Source organism: Rhineura floridana, chromosome 1, assembly GCF_030035675.1.
Source record: "Rhineura floridana isolate rRhiFlo1 chromosome 1, rRhiFlo1.hap2, whole genome shotgun sequence".
Classification (NCBI taxonomy): Eukaryota; Metazoa; Chordata; class Lepidosauria; order Squamata; family Rhineuridae; genus Rhineura; species Rhineura floridana.
The window spans coordinates 134,422,006-134,441,908 of NC_084480.1; the positions used below are offsets into that span (position 1 = coordinate 134,422,006).

The 19,903-nt window shown below is 41.9% G+C and overlaps 1 pseudogene; it reads right to left on the reverse strand.

Annotated features, from left to right (window-relative positions):
• Nucleotides 1–737: 737 nt before the first annotated feature.
• On the reverse strand, nucleotides 738–856 carry LOC133375730 (5S ribosomal RNA; annotated as a pseudogene).
• Between the last annotated feature and the right edge of the window lie 19,047 nt (nucleotides 857–19,903).

Genomic DNA, 19,903 nt, shown 5'->3' on the forward strand with positions numbered 1-19,903 from the left:
ATGATTCACTAGAAAAGACAATAATTCTGGGAAAACAGAAGGGAGTAGAAAAAGAGGAAGGCCAAACAAGAGATGGATGGATTCCATAAAGGAAGCCACAGACCTGAACTGACAAGATCTGAACAGGGTGGTTCACGACAGATGCTCTTGGAGGTCGCTGATTCATAGGGTCGCCATAAGTCGTAATCGACTTGAAGGCACATAACAACAACAACAACAAAATATATTCTGAAGGAAACAAAACACAAGCTGAACAAATGCTAACAAACCTTTTCCAAGAGACTAAAGAGTGAAGGCAATGTAAGCTTGCTGCATTTTAAGACTTCACCATCCCTCCCCACAAGCACTGTGACTGGAGATTGTTGGGTGAAATTCTACCCCTGCACATTTCAATAAGAAAAGTCCAGCTTTCCCCTCCCTCCCTCCACACCCTGGCATGCTCCTCAAATAGTATTGTAACTAATAATTGCAACACTTTGGAGATATTCTGTCTGGCTTCTTTACAAAAAGTTTTGTGCCACAGATCAGTGCAAATCACTACAAATTGAATCAGCTCTGTAACGATTTGTAGCTGTCTTGAGCTGATCCAAACAGGGCACTGCTGCTGCTGTTATATGCCTTCAAGTCCATTACGACTTATGGCGACCATATGACTTATGGCGACCCTTTTTTGGATATATTCATAGGGTTTTCATGGTAAGAGGTATTCAGAGGTGGTTTACCACTGCCTTCCTCTAAGCCTATGGCACCTGGTATTCCCAGGTGGTCTCCCATCCAAGTACTAACCAGGCCTGACCCTGCTTAGCTTCCGAGATCAGACAAGATTGGGTGTGTTCAGGGTTGCATGGCTGTAGGCCAAACAGGACACAAATACCCATAAATGAGCCCAATTCCATCCTGGATTTGGACAGATCAGTTGCACAGCCCTAAACAAGATGGTGCCTGTCTAAGATGTAAGGGGAAGGAATTCCAAAACGAAGGTGCCACTAGACTTAAAGGCCATTCCTGTATTGACATAAGGATCTCCTGATGAGATGGTATCTGCAGTATCCCATTTCCTGCAGAGCACATTGATCAGTTGGGTATGGAAGGGTGGGATCTTCTAGACGGCCTACTTACCAAGTGGCAAGGGATCCTGCCACAGATCTCAAACTGGGGGGAGGTAGTGAGCGGGGTACCACAGGGCTCAATTCTTTTTATTAATGACTTGGATTAGGGGGTACATGGAATGCTTCTCAAATTTGCCTATGATACAAAATTGGGAGAGATAGCTAATACCCTGGAGGATAGAAACAAAATTCAAAGTGATGTTGCTAGGCTGGAGCACTGTGCTGAAAACAACAGAATGAAATTTAACATGGTTAAGTGCAAAGTTCTACACCTAGGAAAAAGAAACCAAGTGCATGGGGGATATGAGGCTCAGCAATATTACATGCAAGAAGCATCTTGGAATTGTTGTTGATCACAAGCTAAATATGAGTCAACAGTGGAATGTGACTGCAAAAAAAAGGCAAATGCTGTTTTAGGCTGGGTTAACAGAAGTATAGTTTCCAAATCTTGTGAAATACTAGTTCCCCTCTATTCAGCACTGGTTAGGCTTCATCTTGAGTAGTGCATCCAGTTCTGGACATCACACTTTAAGAAAGATGCAGACAAACTGGAGGGCAACAAGGATGTTCAGGACTGGGAACAAAAATGTATGTGTACTGCCTTCAAGTCGATTCCGACTTATGGCAACCCTATGAATAGGGTTTTCATGAGGCTGAGAGGCAGTGACTGGCCCAAGGTCATTCAGTGAGCTTCATGGCTGTGTGGGGATTTGAACCAGGTCATAGTCCAACACTTTAACCACTACACCAAAAGCCCTGTGAGGAGAGACTGAAAGAACTGGGCATATTTAACCTTGAAAAGAGAAGAATGAATGGAGATATGATAGCACTCTTCAAGTATTTGAAAGGTTGTCACAGACAGGAGGGCCAGGATCTCTTCTTGATCGTCCCAGAATGCAGGACACGGAATAATGGGCTCAAGTTACAGGAAGTCAGATTTCAACTAAACATCAAGAAAAATGTCATACCTGTTAGAGAGGTATGACAATGGAATCAATTACCTAGGGAGATAGTGGGCTCTCCAACACTGGAGGCATTCAAGAGGCAGCTGGACAGCCCCCTGTCAGGTATGCTTTAATTTGGATTCCTGCACTGAGCAGGGGGCTGGACTCAATGGCCTTATAGGCCCCTTCCAACTGTAGTATTCTATGATTCTATGAAAGCAGCACACCCAAACAGAGGTATTATGTTGTTGTCATCCCATCCCGGTGTTAAGCTTCCCACATACATCTCTACCATTGCAAAAACACAAGGCAAATGCTTTCTTCTTGTTCTTCTGCTTTGTCTTCTTATTTTTTCCTCAGCTTGTTCTTTTGTTTCTTTTAATGTCCCGGAGTGCCATCTTCTCCCAAACATGCATCCAGAATCTCGCAGGATGGGGGTAAAGCTGTTAGGAGGAATACCTTGACTCAGAGAAACAAGAAATGGGGAAAGGGTTAAGCACTCTTCCTCCTTCTCTGCTCTACAGCCCTGTGTCTCACCACTATTTTTCTTGTTAATGGCATACGCTTGTGCATAATGTGTAGCTAGTTCTTGAAGTTTTAATTATTTTCCCTCAGCCGATCCCAAAGTACCTTCTTTATCTTCCATGGAGGCCCTCTATGTCCTTTGAGAAACGTTAAGAAAGACGCCTGTGAAATATTGAGCCATTGGTCTGATAACGTATGCTAATTCCTGCAGCGTAAGGATGAAAATTATTCATCACACATTTTTCATATGGATGATTAGTGTAAACAATGTGCCACACTAAATGACAAGGGAGAACGTGCATTTAATGCCCTAATGGACCACTTGGGTTTTGCATTGTTTTGTTTCACTGTAATAAATATTATAAATTTGCCTTAGCTTAGCTCTGCTCTAAGTGAATTGTTCCATTTTTGTGGCTAAATTTAAAACCTAAGCAGTAAGGCAGTTACAATTGTCTTTTGAGCTATGCTCTTCCTAATGAACTGGCAGTGCTTATAAGTAAATAATCAAAAATACAGCTGTAATACTTGGAACAAAACAAGGAGAGAGTGTGAAGGAAGGTTACTTATAACAGAATGGAGCCCATTTTGCTCTCTACCAGGACAGTAAGTATGTGTGGGGTGGGGGGGAAACAAATTCTCTTTTTCTTCACTTATCAGTAGGGACAGTGGAGAAATGCAATTTGGTTAGCATTGAAAGCTGAATTTATCAAATTTGCACTTTCTGAAACAATACGAGAACCGAAACACAGCCATCCTTTGAAATTTGCACTTTTCCAAATTTTGCAATGCAGTTCACCAAACAATGTTCACAAAAATAAGTTGGGGGGGAAAGTGCATAAAAATGAATATATTAGTGAAAATAACACACAAAAATGCATCATATTAAAAGCAATTGCTTGCAAAAATGTGCACATTAGTCAAAACTGAAGACAAAAATGTGTTTATTAGGAGATATTCACACTAAAATGCTGAAGAATTTTCATGAGGATCCTTTTTTTAAAAAGAAAATCACAAATTACTGCAGAAATGTAGAGAACTGAATTTAGGTTTGGAAAAATTAGAAACTGAGAGAACTGAAACGGTTAGATCTTTCTATCCCTACTTATCAAAAAGAAAAAGGGATTCATTCTGCCCCTCCTCCTTACCAGGATGGTAAGGGGGAGGGGAGAAAATGGTACAGAGGTGGTGTTACCTCCAGAGGCATCTTGCCCAGGACCCCTGAAACCTGGTATCACCCTTGCCAAAGCATATCTTTTATCATCTGTCTTCCTTCCCTTCCTGTGACCAAGTGGCATTCTCGGCTATTCCCATCACTCCCTCCATTAATTATGGTTCTGTGGGCTTTGGCAGTCATAGTTGATTGGCAGGGCTGGAAAGGAATTTTTCCAGGCAGCCACAATTGGCTCATTGACGTGGTGACAGGTTGTATTTCCTTCTCTCACCTTTTTGAGCGTGGCAAATACACTGGGGGTTTAAGTTCTCAGTGATTCTGCTGTTCTATTTTTGGCCAGGCTGTTAACGTGCTTTGTCACAGCTTCAACCTGGTTTAGGGACGTGCTAGAATTCAGTCCAATTCTAACTTGGTACCACATTTTCGATAAATTTGCTTATTCTCTATCGTTGCTGATCAGATTTTTGTGTAACAATTTTCTGCAGCTATTTTTGAAAATGTTTTTTAGAAAAAAATCTGCCTTTAAAATATTGATATTAAGAATGATTTTATCAATATTCCATTTCATTTATATTTTCTTTCAATATACCAATATTTCCTTTAAAATTAATATCAATATTATGAACGAACTCAAATCGATACCAGACTGGTAGGTTGATGGAATGCTTTCAAGAAGGCTCCGGCCAGTGGATCCCATTCCTAACCTGGATACAGTCTGGGATGGGAAGAGAAGAGAGTTGAATTAGCTGGGATTGAATTTGGGTACCAAAGCACTTGAACCAGCATTTTAATCAGAGTGGGTGGGCCCATTCCACTGAAGAACTAAAAAGGGTTCAATAAGGAGGATGGACCTTTTTGGAGAAGGGCTGCAGCTCAGTGGTAGACATCTGCTTTGTGTGCAAAAGGTCCTAGGTTCAATCCGCAGTGTCCCCACATATTGCTGGGAATGTACCTTGTCTGAAACCATGGAGAGCTGCTGCCTGTCAGTGTAGACAATACTGAGCTGAATGGACCAGTGGGTCTGTGGGTCTGTCTATAAGGGAGCTTCTTATGTTCTGTTTTTTCAAAACTTTGCAATTCTCTCCTTGAGGCAAGTACACAGATATCCTCTTAGGCCAGTGGAAATTCAATAAATCAGTCCCCTGCATGCACAATGTGTTGAGATGGTACAGGATATCATGCCATTCTAAGATGCTACTCATGCTATAAAAAAACAAACCAGAGCAGAATTTGTTGGTTGCATACCTGTTACGGCGGCTTGACTTATTTATTTGTTTATTTTCTTTAACAAAATTTATATACCACTTGATTGTAAAAAACAGCAACAACCTCTAAGTGGTTTACAAGAAACATTAAAATTATCAATAAAAACAGTTAAAACAAGAAATTAAAAATATTTGAAAAACAATATAAATCAGCAGTAAAAAGATCAAAACACACCAACTTCTAGGTAGGCTTGCCTAAACAGAAATGTTTTAAGCAGGTGCCAAAAAGAATACAGTGAAGGTGCCTGTCTGATGTCAATAGGCAGGGGGTTCTAAAGTGTAGGTGCTGCCACATAATGATTTCTTACAATTTCATCCACCCATACCCAACTTTAAATTCCTGCAAAAGCCCAGAATAAAGCTATAGCCTGTTTAAAAATGTGTGCTTTTGACTTCCTTTTAGCCTTGTCCTGCAAATGATGTACAATGATATTTACACTTGACAATATTTGACAGTTGATATTAAATGACATTTAGACTTTGACCTTTTTGATAGTTAACATGGAATTGGATTTTTGACTGTACTTGATCATTGACTTTAATGGTATTTCGTAACTGACAGAATTTGATGGATGACATGCAATGACACTTAATATCATGACAATCTTTTATACTGGCAGTCAGGAGAAGGCCTCCCAGCAAGTCCATAGCATACAATTTTTGAAGTAAAAGTTCCCATTCAAAATGTAGATTTGAATTTTCTACGCAGTTTCCTGTTTTAAATTTAAACAAAATGTTAGCAAATTTCAAATATATGCCACTATTGGTTTAGCCCTAAAAATGGGCCTACTTCGGGGCTTTTTCTGATATTACAACCCTAGTACAAACTAGTGAGCCTTATACACAGTGGGTTATATTCAACAAACTACTGCTCAGAGTAAACCCATTGAAATTAATGAACCTGTTTGTCATATCTATTAATTTCAATGGGTTTGCTCTGTGTAGGACTAGCACTGAAGATGGCCATGTACTTGGATTGCTTCTTTCTTTCTTTCTTTATATCCCACCCTTCCTTCCAGCAGGAGCCCAGGGCGGCAAACAAAAGTACTAAAAGCACTTTAAACCATCATAAAAACAGACTTTAAAATACAAAAATAAATAAAACCAAAAAACTTTTAAAACTTTTTTTAAAAAAGCTTTCAAAACATCTTTTTAAAAAAGGTTAAAAACATATTGTTTTTCGTTTTTTTAAAAAGGTTTAAAAACAGATTAAAAAGCAATTCCAACATAGATGCAGACTGGGATAAGGTCTCAATTTAAAAGGCTTGTTGAAAGAGGAAGGCCTTCAATAGGCGCCTAAAAGATAACAGAGATGGCGCCTGCCTAATATTTAAGGGGAGAGAATTCCACAGGGTAGGTGTCGCTACACTAACGGTCCATTTCCTATGTCATGTGGAACGGACCTCCTGATAAAATGGTATCTGCAGGAGGCCCTCACCTGCACAGCGCAGTGATCGATTGGGTATATAAGGGGTAAGATACTCTTTCAGGTATCCTGGTCACAAGGTGTATAGGGCTTCGTACACCAAAGCTAGAACCTTGAACTTGGCCCAGTAGCAAATGGGCAGCCAGTGCAATTCTTTCAGCAGTGGGGTGACATATTGACAATAACCTGCCCCAGTGAGCAGTCTCACCACCCCATTTTGCACCAGCTGCAACTTCCAGACCAACCTCAAGGGCAGCCCACATAGAATGCATTACACAAATCCAGCCTTGAGGTTACCAGTGTGTGAACAACAGTGGTCAGGCTATCCCAGTCCAGAAATGGCTGCAGCTGTCTTACCAGCCAAACCTGGTAAATAGTACTCCGAGCCACGGAGGTCACCTGGCCTCTCGCGACAAAGATGGAAGCAGGAGCACCCCCAGACTATAGACCTGCTCTTTCAGAGGGAGTACAACCCCATCCAAAGCAGGCAACTGACCAATTATCCAAACTTGGGAACCTCCAACCCACAATGCCTCCTTCTTGCTAGGATTCAGACTCAGTTTTTTGGCCCTGATCCAGCCCACCACCGAGTCCAGGCAGAGGTCCAGGGCTTGCACGGCCTCTCCCAATTCAAATGTTACAAAGAAATAGAGCTGGGTATCATCAGCATACTGCTGACACCTTGCCCCAAATCTCCTGATGACTGCTCCCAAGGGATTCATATAGATGTTAAACAGCATGGGGAACAAGATGGCACCCTCTGGCACCCCACAGCACAACTGCCAGGGGGGTGAAAGACAATCACCCAATACTATTCTCTGAAAATGACCTTGGAGATAGGATCGGAACCACTGTAAAACAGTGCCTCTGATACCCATCTCACTGAGTCGGCCCAGAAGTATACCATGGTCAATGGTATCAAAAGCTGCTGATAGATCAAGTAAGAATAACAGGGTCACACTCCCCCTGTCCTTCTCCCAATAAAGGTCATCAGGATTTGATGGCCTTATAGACCCCTTCCAACTCTACTTTTCTATGATTCTACCGGTTCAGTAGAAGGTGAATCCAGTTCCATATAGAATCCATACAGAAGGAACATTTCTCTAGATTTGAAATTGAGACTGATCCAGCAAAAATTGATGTTTTGGGTATATTGGATCCCACTATGTCTTTGTAGGCATACATTGTCTAATACAGATAGATACCAGAGGTGTAATGCTGAAAGTGCCTCGTTGAAGCATATGATGTGGCCATGCCCAGTGATACATTCCTTTTGGTCTGTAGCTGTTGTCTATATTTATTTTGTACTGGCAAAATCTTTGATGTTTCCAGATATTTATGTACTTTAGATTATATTCCTGAAGAATGACAGGGCAATAGAAGTGAATTTAGAGAACCCCTATGGTCGCTAAGAGACTTTGTGCCTGGAAGGATTAACACCCATCATCTATTATGCAATGGTCTGAGGACTTCCATGTCCTTGCTACATTTGAACATGTATAAATACCAGTCTCATGTAGATATCTATTTGGACATCTGGAGTCCTTATATTGACATATATTTTTAATTTTAGATGGAAGTACTGATGGTTATTGTATCCTTAACATGAGCTGACTGTTTTTTGTCATTGTGGTTTTTCACATAAATTATTTAAAATTTAGCAATGTTATCTGTATCATTTTGAGTCTCATGCCTGGTTTACTCATGAATAATTTCTCTTCACATGAGTAGTCCTCATCCTACATGAATAGACATAGGGTTGGATCCACACATTTCCAGTGGTAGGAAAATCCCCTGAGCAAAGTTCCATTCAGTAGAGTAGGGGAGGAAATTTTTGCTGATTTCTCCAACCCATCAGAATAACATGAGAGATGGCACTGAGGGATGCAGGAGATGGAGAGGAATCAGCAAAAGTCATCTCTCCTTTTCACCCATAGTATCTCTTTTTCTATTAAAGGTGAAATCTCGTTCATAATGTATGGATTGGGCAATCACAGATATAGCTGACAGCAATTCCATTGATTGTGTCAACCATTATTCTTCCAGACATCTCAGTCCTAAGAATTTCTGTCCACCCTACTGACTCACTAATGTCATCTGAATTCCTGGGCCAGAAGGATTCTGGGCTATTGTGTGGTCAATCTGTGGTGAAAGCGGGGAGCTCTTCCCCGTCTGCTCTCACTGTCCTAGGAGTCAATCCCCGGCCTTGGGCAATTGATCCCAGCAAATCCTGGTTTGCCAAGGTTGTGCACGTCAACACCAACCCTACAAGGTAGTACTGCCACCACCCTTCAACTGGTTAGCTACTCTGGGGCGAAGGGAACCCCAGAGCCCACTTAAACACCTGAGCCTCTCAGGACCAGAGTCTAGACACACTCCTGGCCCCTTCTGAAGTCTTAGGTAAAAACGTTTCTCTGTTACACGGTAGTTGTGATCAAATGGCAAGGACTGAATTTAGGAACTGACCCCTTCCTCTGGAATAAACACACGTTGGTTTAAAGTAACTAAAGTTTATTAAAAAGAAAATAAGAAAAGCATAAAAAGGTTACAAAAAGCAAAAAGGTACACACAAATAATTTGTAGCAGCAAATTGAATCCTAAAACCATACACCCAAACGGGTAAAGTATTTAATAGAAAAGATAAAGGAAAGTTTCTTGGCACAAATCAAAATAACAAAGCTGTTTGCCTAGCTATACTTACAAGAGCATAGGATCTCTCACTGAATAGCCTTCTTCCCCTCAGGGAGTTGCAAGTCAAGATGTAAATGGAGCCACAACAGAACATCACCATAGGCAAGGTGGTGCTCCGAAGTGGGACACAAACCCAGAGTTCTGAGCCTCCTCTTATGGAGGAAAATTCCCTCCCAGCCGGAGACAATTAACCAATTAACATTTTCATCAAAGGGATGAAAAAACGATGTTCCCACAGCACCAGGCGCCTCCTATTGGTTTCCCATAACAAAGCAAGGAGTTTTACGGCCTTGACGGAACCAGGCCCCTTCCACTGATAAGAAGGTGCAAAATTACTGTAAGCTAGTACAGCTGTGTTGTAAAAATCACCAAGTCACAGTGATGAAAGAACATCAAAGATTTAACTGCTTGCTAGCAAGCTAACAAGGAAGATGTCAAGGGGAAGAATTCCCCATAAGGCTTTGGGAGTTAGCCATTTTAACTGCAGGCCAGGATAAGGCTGGCAAGCTGGCATGACACAATCCAGCTGTGACCTGCCTGTAGTTCCCTCCTCTGGTCAGCATCCCTGCTGGCAAAGGAAACAGAAAACTGATGTCTGATCAGCTGGGGCTCCCCATTTAAATCTGGCTGGTTCTATGGAACCACAAGGCTCACAGGGGAAGCATGCAGTGTCCAGTGGAAGCAAGTCAAAGTCAGATGAAAGTCAGAAAACAGATATGAATAGGACCTTAGAGAGTTCCCAGAAGCCCTGCTGACTGAAGTATTCTCCCAAGGCAGGTAGAGGAAAACGTAGTCTCTGCAGAGAGCTAGAGCTAACTGAAGCCTAGGCTGACAATATGTTAGGCTGTATCTCACTGGAGGAGGTGGCTAGGTGCTTAAAGAGTCCTCTCTGTATTTGCAGTCTTTTGACTTCTCTGAGGCTGGGGAGACAGAGGCACTGCAGAGGACTCATCCTCTGAGTCAGAGGATGGTAGCAGGATTGTGTCCTCTGGCCAGGAGGGCTCCAAATAAGATACTGTGCCCCCCCCACCGCCCAAGGAAGCAGCTTTAGCCATGCATTGCAAGGTCACCCAGGTTGTGGGTTATGACAGAAACCCACTGTGCCTAGTTATTGGAGTGTTTGTGTAGAATCTTTCCAACGCCATGTGAAAAAGATGCTAGGTTTTGTTACTAGTGCGCAAGGTCAGCTCTGCCGTTAGGCAGAGTGAGACAGTGGTGGAGAGATATTGGAGAAAACAAAAGTGTGTGTGTATGAGTGTGCTACACAGTCTTTGTGCAGCCTTTAAGCTAGGCAGTTTCTCTCAGGTGTGGTGGAGGATGCTGTCCAGTTGCCAGTGTTAGAAGTACTATTCCACTCTCAGCGTCTCTGTCCATGGGAAGGGAGGGTACCATCTTCTGCGAGTGATATGTTGCGATTTTTAAATTTTATTTCCACCTATTTTGTTCCCCACTGTAAGGACCTTAGAGTATATCTTTGCTTGACTTAAATACTTGGTTCCTTGAGAAGATGATATTTACAATGAGAGAAATATGCAACAATGAAATGAGCAGATTCCAAAAACGGATGAAGAAGAATTATGCAATTTCTTCTGGAACAGAAAATGTCATTTTGAAGAGCTATTTCCTATGCAGCACTGATGACATGGTGTGAGAATAAAATAGATGGCACCTAGAAAAATAAATCAGGACTAGGCAAATGAAAGTGGGGGGTGGGTTGGTTTTGTTTTGTTTTTGTGAAGCCAATAATGAATGTGTGGAGCAGCTCATCAGTACACAAAATATGCTGGGGTCATTCAATAAACAATTATGGAAGATGATATCCTTAGGAAATGGAGTCATAAAAAGAGAAGAGATCCGCTTCTACCTAAGTCATATCTGGCGGGGGGGTGGCCTAAAAAGAGGAGTACATTTGGCAACTCACCACTGAAGTGCAATTTTACGTGTTTTCAGGAGACGAGCAGCAATTTATGTCTCTAAAGAAAGTTTTTGATATAATTTCAGTTCTTGTATAGTTTGACATACACACAGCTATCATGCTACGATCTTGCGACTAATGGCTAGGTGTAAATGGGGAAGATTATAATGTTGGATCTCCAAAAGGCAATTTTCTGAGTAGAAAAACATATGCCATTTTTTCAAACAGACACAAAGTTTTAGGTTGAGATATGAGCCCCACTCAGGGCCATAGCTCAGTGGTTCAGCATCTGCCTTGCATGCAGAAGGTCCAAGGTTCAATCCAGGTAGGGCTGGGAGAGACTCCTGCCTGAAATCCTGGTGAGCTGCTGCCAGTCAGTGTAGATAGTACTGAGCTAGATGGACCAATAGTTTGACTCAGTATAAGGCAGCTTCCTATGTTTGTATTTTTCAAGCTACCTTTGTAGCATGTGACATTAGGAATGTGCTGCTGACCTTTTCCCAATGTCCTGCACGGCACTGGCCATGTGCTGTGAATGTCCACACATCAGTGCAGATATCTGCATAGGGAAAGCATGTGCATGAGCATCTGATCATGTGTAGGCTCACATAGAATATGAAGCCCCTGTTATGCAGGGGTTCTGATTGAATGAAAGCCTACATGGGAGCATTTGCTGTAGGCTTTTCCTCTGCAGATGTCTGTGCCAATGCATAGACCGCCAGAGGGCACGGCCATATGTGGGGGGGAGGGAAGCCTACCATCCCCTTCTTCATGCATAGAATTCACAATGAATCCTGTTCATTGTGGTGAACAGAACTGAAGTGGGCACACCCAACCTCGAGCAGGCTCCCCTTCTCAACTCTGCTCACACTGCCAACATTAGTGCTATACCATCTCCTCTTCCCAAGGACGCAGGGAGAGGAAAAGCCTCATCCTGGGGATGGAGAAGGATCAAACAGCCAACAAAGAGCTCCACTGAAGACTGAAGGGTGTCAATGTGGGCAATCAGTGCAGCAGCAAATGATCAGTGCTTAGAATGAACTAATTCAAATTAACTAATTCACTGGATTCATTCAAAAATTCCTGAACTACACCTGAAGGTAGTTCTGATAATTTCCAGATGAGCTGAATGTGAATTATGTTCCTTTTGCAGTGAAACTCTGGGTGCTTTTTATTCAATTCAACACACACACACACACACACACACACACACATCTGAAAAGTGATGCAAAGATCATACATTGTTGAAAAACATAGAATTACAGAATGGTAGAGTTGGAAGGGGCCTATAAAGCCATCAAGTCCCACCCTCTGCTCAATGCAGGAATCTTAAAGCATACCTGACAGGTGGCTTTCCACTTGCCTCTTCAAAGCCTCTTCAAAGCCTCCATTTTGGAGAGCCCACCACCTCCCTAGGTAATTGGTTCCATTGGTGTACCACTCTAACAGTTAGGAAGTTTTTCCTACTATTCAGCCAAACTTTGGCTTCCTGCAACTTGAGCTCATTATTCCGTGTCCTGCACTCGGGGATAATCGAGAAGAGATCCTGGCCCTCCTCTGTGTGACAACCTTTCAAGTACTTGAACAGTGCAATCATATCTCCCCTCAGTCTTCTCTTCTCAAGTCTAAACATGCCCAGTTCTTTCAGTCTCTCCTTATAGGGCTTTGTTGCTAGTCCCCTGATCATCCTTATTGCCCTCCTCTGAACCTGTTCAGTTTGTCTGCATCCTTCTTGAAGTGAGATGTCTAGAACTGGACACAGTACTCAAGATGAAGCCTAATCTGTGCCAAATATAAGGGAACTAGTACTTCACACCTCCTCTAGGATGCACACCTTAACATGGTGAGGGGGTTTGAGTGTGTTGAAGAAACTGAGAGCAATGCCGTCAGGAGTCTAGACCAAGAGGCTAGACTCCTAGCAGGGGCACCCAAGGTGGAATGGTCAAAGCTGAAACACCAGACTAAGATGCATCCAAACTCAGAGGAAGGCAATGGTAAACCACCTCTGAATATCTCTTACCACAAAAACCCTATGAACAGAGTATCCAAAATGCAACATGAGATAGTGCTGGAAGATGGGACCCCCAGGTCAGAAGGCACTCACCCACCTACTGGGGAAGAACAAAGGACAAGTACGAGTAGCACTGTGACTAATGACGCAGCTGGGTCAAAGCCAAAAGGAAGCCCAGAGGATGATGCACACAGATGTGAAAGCAGAGTCCGGAGTTGTACGACGCACACAATAGGAACATGGAATGTGAGAAGCATGAAGCAGGCAAAGTTAGAAATTGTCAAGCAAGAAATGGAACACATCAACATTACAATACTTGGTGTGAGCGAACTAAAATGGATGGGAATGGGACATTTTCAATCAGGCAACTACAAAATATTTTATGCAGGAAATGAGAAATTAAGAAGAAATGGGGTTGCTTTAATAGTGAGAAGTGATGCAGCAAGAGCAATTCGGAGCTACAATGCAGGGTCTGAGCGAGTGATATCAATGAGATTAAACGGGAAACCTATCAACATAACCATCATCCAAGTCTACGCTCCGACGGCAAACGCAGAAGAGGAATTGGAGAGATTTTATGCAGAAGTACAGGAAGAAATTGATCACACACCAAAACAAGATGTGCTGATAATCATGGGGGATTGGAATGCAAAAGTAGGGAACAGAGAAGAATTAGGAATTGTGGGGAAATGGGGCCTAGGAGACAGAAACAAAGCAGGAGAAAGACTTATTGAATTCTGTGAAGCCGATAATTGGTTTTCTGTGAACACATTTTTTGAACAACGAAAATACAACTGTACACTTGGACGTCACCAAATGGTCAATATAGCAATCAAATTGATTATATTTGGTAGCAGAAGATGGAGAAGTTCCATACTTTCTGCAAAAACAAGACCAGGAGCAGACTGCGGTACAGATCATGAACTGGTCCTGTCGAAAATCAGAGTAAAGCTAAAGAACAACAACAAAGCAATCATAATGCCAAAATACAGTTTAAATAACATGCCAGAAAAATATAAAGATCAAGTAAGGTACAGGTTTGAGGCCTTAAACTTAGTTGACAGAGAACTAGAAGAACTGTGGAATGAAGTCAGAGATGTTATCAGAGAAGAATGCAAAAAGACAATACCTCTAGTTAAAAACAGAGAAAGACCTCAATGGATGACTGAAGAAACTCTTCAAATGGTTAAAGAGAAAAGGAAAACAAAAGCAAAAGGAGATAGAAACACAGTCAGAACCCTAAATGCAACAATACAGCAACTAGTACATAGGGACAAAGAGAACTATTACAATAGTTACTGTATAGAAATAGAAGAGGACAACAAAAAGGGTAGAACAAGAGCCCTATTCCAAAAGATTAGAGAAATTAAAGGGAAATTTAAACCAAGAGTAGGGATGTTGAATAATCAACAGGGGAACACATTGACTGACTGAGATGAAATAAAAGGAAGATGGAAGCAATACACTGAAGAACTCTATAAAAGAGATGCCAGGATGACAGATTCATTCATGGAGGAACCATATGATGAGGAACCAGAAATTTTAGAATGCGAGGTGAAAGCTCTCTTAAAATACTTGGAAGAAACAAATCACCAGGAATAGATGGCATACCAATAGAGTTGCTACAAGCTACTGAGACTGAATCAGTCCAAATTTTGACTAAAATCTGTCAAGAAATATGGAAAACTAAACAATGGCCCACAGACTGGAAGTGTTCCATATACATCCCAATTCCTAAGAAAGGAGATCCCAGGGAATGCAGTAATTATCAAACTATTGCCTTAATATCCCATGCAAGTAAAGTAATTCTCAAGATTCTACAACTAAGATTCTTACCATATATGGAGCGAGAAATGCCAGACCTCCAAGCTGGATTTAGAAAGGGAAGAGGTACCAGAGATCATATCGCAAGCATACATTGGATAATGGAATGGGCCAAGGAATTTCAGAAGAAAATCACCCTGTGCTTTATAGATTACAGCAAAACCTTTGACTGTGTAGATCATGAAAAACTATGGAATGCTTTAAAAGAAATGGGGGTGCCACAGCATCTGATTGTCCTGATGCGCAACCTATACTCTGCACAAGAGGCTACTGTAAGGACGGAATATGGAGAAACCAATAGGTTCCCCATCGGAAAGGGTGTGAGACAGGGGTGTATTTTATCACCCTTTTATTTAATCTGTACGCAGAACATATCATACGGAAATCAGGATTGGACCAAGATGAAGGAGGTGTGAAAACTGGAGGGAGAAATATCAATCATTTAAGATATGCAGACGATACCATACTACTAGCAGAAACCAATAATGATTTGAAATGAATGCTGATGAAAGTTAAAGAGGAAAGCACAACAGCAGGACTACAGATGAACATCAAGAAGACTAAAGTAATGACAACAGAAGATTTATGTAACATTAAAGTTGACAATGAGGACATTGTACTTGTCAATGATTATCAATATCTTCGCACAGTCATTAACCAAAATGGAGACAATAGTCAAGAAATCAGAAGAAGGCTAGGACTGGGGAGGGCAGCTGTGAGAGAACTAGAAAAGGTCCTCAAATGTAAAGATGTATCACTGAACACTAAACTCAGGATCATTCAGACCATGGTATTTCCGATCTCTATGTATGTATGTGAAAGTTGGACAGTGAAAAAGGTGAATAAGAGAAAAATCAACTCATTTGAAATGTGGTGTTGAAGGAGAGCTTTGCGGATACCATGGACTGTGAAAAAGACAAATAATTGGGTGTTAGAACAAATTAAACCAGAACTATCGCTAGAAGCTAAAATGATGCAACTGAGGTTATCATACTTTGGACACATAATGAGAAGACATGATTCATTAGAAAAGATAATAATGCTGGGGAAAACAGAAGAGAGTAGAAAAAGGGGAAGGCCAAACAAGAAATGGATTGATTCCATAAAGGAAGCCACCGACCTCAACTTACAAGATATGAACAGGGTGGTTCATGACAGATGCTATTGCAGGTCGCTGATTCATAGGGTCGCCATGAAAGCTAAGAGTATGGAGATTAAGGTGAGTCACCCAGAGACATGGGAAGGACCCCCCAAAACCAGAGTCTCTGGCCGAAAACTGAAGACCAGCCAACTCTAGCTCAGAGCTTGGAAAAATTACTTTTTTGAACTACAATTCTTATCAGCCCAATCCAGTGGCCATGCTGGCTGGGGCTGATGGGAGCTGTAGTTTAAAAAAGTAACTTTTCCAACCTCTGCCCTAGCTCTATTCCTGCTATCTGCAGCAGGGTTGGGAGTCGACCCCGCTGAGGAATTTAGAAGGGAAGCTCTACCCCCACACCCTAAGGAGGGGCCCTTCAAGGGCCTCTCTGGATCACAGGGCCCCTCGGCCAGGACCCTACCTGGCTGCCCTTTGGTGCCAGCCCTACTAATAATAAGTCCAGTCCTAATAATGGCTCATTGCAATCTTATTCATTCATTCAGGACTTGATTCAGTTTCAGCCACAAGATCTCTCTGAGCATGGAGAGCAAAGATTAATCAGAGTGTCTTCCTTAGACTGTCACATCTTTTTATAGTTTTTATTCTGACTCCACCCTGCCAAACATGGCTGGGCCTGTTCTGGAATAAAATGGTTTGAGAACAGAGAACAGAAAAACCCTTCCTGGGAAATAAAGACAGCTGAAATCCAACTGCTGAAAACACTGTTAGTTTTTTTTAAAAAGCCCTTAAGGAAGCTTTGCACTAACGATTATTTCTCACTAATTGTGTTGCTCTTCTAAAATTATCCCTTCCAAATTGTTTGCAGCTTGAGAAAAGAGCTTCTTTGCAGGATGCTGCAGGCTTCCAAGCACGACTTTCCAAATAGGAGAGAAATTTAATGTCAGCAGGAACACATTTCAAAGCACTGTCGGTACACATGGATGCACACAGCGGCTTTGCTTTGAGCAAGACCCCTGCGTCAGAACAGACTGTATCAGTGTTCCTGCAATCTGCCAAGCAGCACTATCAGGCACAGGAGGGGTGAGTCCAGGTGACAGATGCAATCTACTAGTCCAGATAAAAGTGGAGACAATCCAGTGTATACAGTTTTGTACAAAAAAAGCATGACTTGTTAGAATCTCTCTCTCTCTCTTTTATATTTATCTATATTTATCTCTCTCATTTATTTTATAATTGGCAAATGACTTCACTATGCTGTTTATGTAGAAACCATGTCTATATGCAACATATTTTTATTGTTATTTGTTACGCAGCACACCAAATTCTGTCTTACATCTGCACACATCATACAATACTTTATATTCATTCAGTATCACTCTTTGCATCCACCTCCTGCACCTTACACATTTCCATCGATACACCATCCACCCAACCACTCCACTATCTCCCTCTCAATAACCAAACTACTATCACCGACTAAAAATATAATGCAAAACCACCAGAAGACAATGGAATCTTTCACTGGCAGAACCATGAAAAGTGTCAAAACAAACTGATGCCAGCCATCAATCACACAGATGCACTGTCCCCAATCCAGCTCTCAGCCAGGTTGCTGTCTCCCATCGAATACTGTCACCCAGGGATGAATGGAACTACACACACACCCCTCCCTGATAGTGCTTCCTCTCACCAACATGTGCTCCCAGGCATTTCAACCCACACAAGAGGCACTACACACACACACACACACATACACCTTGATGTGGGGCACCCTCATTACAATCCAAGCCCCCCTTCAGGGTTGCGTCTCAGCACTGCTGTTTTTGTATGACAATCGTCAGCTACACTTGGTCAACTCACATCTTCCACAGTTATGCCTTAACAAGACAACATCCAGGGAACAGGTACAGGTGTTTTCTCTCTCCCCTGCCTCTTGTCCTTACACTGAACGCTCAAAACTAGTCAAATTTTAAAAAAACTGAAGACAGACTTATAGGATAAAATCCAAATACTAATATTTGTGTGTGTGTGTATGATTTCATATCTTATCAGTTGGCCTTATAGGCCCCTTCCAACTCTACTATTCTATGATTCTAATCCATAATCAGCAGAACTTAATGGTGTGGCCCATATACTGGTAGACTACAGCTACAAATATGTGCATCTCCAGCAGGAAGCATCAAGTCACATCAGAGGTGCAGATTACATAAACTCTAAACTTAGTGAAAGCATGCTTATTGGCTGAAAGGAAGGTTGGGGATGTTCTGTGGACCAAACAGGGCAGGAACTTAACAAAAAAAAAATCTTGATGAACAAGGTTTACATTCTTAGTATATCACTCCCTTGTTAGAGTTAAATTTGCTCTTACCCTGTGTTTTCTTAATAGACATTTGAAATAATATATTGACCCCATCATTCCACTGAGTTGCCCTACAGTTTTAAAATTAGTTATTATGCAATTACATGGAGATCTTTGACACATGGATAGTTTTCATGAGTGTAGAAGACAAAAATGAAAGCATTGGCATCACTGTAATTGAGAAAAGCAAGAATATTGAACAACAAATTAGATTTTAATGGCATAGATTAGTCAAAAGGGGGGCAAATCTTCTTGCAATGAAGATGGATTAACAATCTTTCTGTGATACAAGGGAAACAACATGATAAGAGTGTGGGATGAACAAGCAAATATAATGAAAGCAATGGAAAGGACGGAAATAAACCACTGGGCTAGAAACATATGGATGATGGCACTCTCCTTCTCTCTTTAAAACTGATTTGTGCTGGGGAAATGAACAAAAGATCTCATATTTTTCTCAGAGAAAGTCTGACTATTCAAGTGAATGTGAAGGCCACTCAGTCTAATTTGTTCTCTGAAAAATCCAGCTTTCCTTTCCTGAAAGCATGAATAACAGCTCAAAAATCTCTTGGTTATGTTAGTGCTAATCTGACCCCCCCCATTGAATGTTTGTCTATTAATGCCAAGTGTTAGCTCCTTCTAAATATTGTTGTGAGTTTGGGGGTTAGAATGGATGACTCCTGTGAGTTCCCTTCCAGCCTCTGATTTGGAAGACCTGTGCCTTGGGGTGAGGGGCTGGCTCTGCTGGCCAGATGAGTTTCTTTTGTTAAACTAATCGAGTGGCCAGGTTGTTAATGGGTCTATCAGGTGCCCAGCAACCGGTGAATGGGCCAGGGAGATCCTTTTGTCATTGAAACTCTTCAGGAGAGCCTCCCCCCCTCCTGGCGGCTAGGAGAGGTTTGTGTTTTTAGCGTGGGTAGAGTGTGTCTAGAGAATGGCTGGGGACTGAAGGCAGGCAGGCAGATTGACTCTCTGCATCATGGCTTTAAGATGCCTCCTGTAACCCGGATGGAAAAGCTGGATATTGGACTGCTGATACCTTGAACCCCTCCATCCTAAGCTCTGGTTGGAATGTGTGTAAATAAATAAACCATATTTCATAAAGACACCACAGTCTCCACTGACCTTCTTCCCAAAGGAAACCAAACCCTGGATGAGTGCAGGGACCCCTGAAATCTCACCACTTGGAGATTGGGGAGGCGCGCAACAATATCATGGGATTAGGAGACCTAATCCTATAAACCAGGAGTGGCTAACCAGTGGCCCTCCAGATGTGATTGGACTCCAACTCCCATCAGCCCCAGCCAACACACCCAGTGGCTTGGAATTATTGCAGTGGTAGTCCAATATATCTGGAGGGTCACAGGTTAGCCGTGCTAAATACTAGTAGTGAACTCAGAGAACAATCCTATAATGTCTATTCAGAACTAAATCCCATTGAGTTCTCATTGGGAATTAACTCAGATGGGGAGGGGGGGAGAAATTTGATTCAGTTCACATTTACAGCCAAATTGATCAAATTTGCACTTTCCAAAACAACATGTGAAATGAAATACAGCTGTCC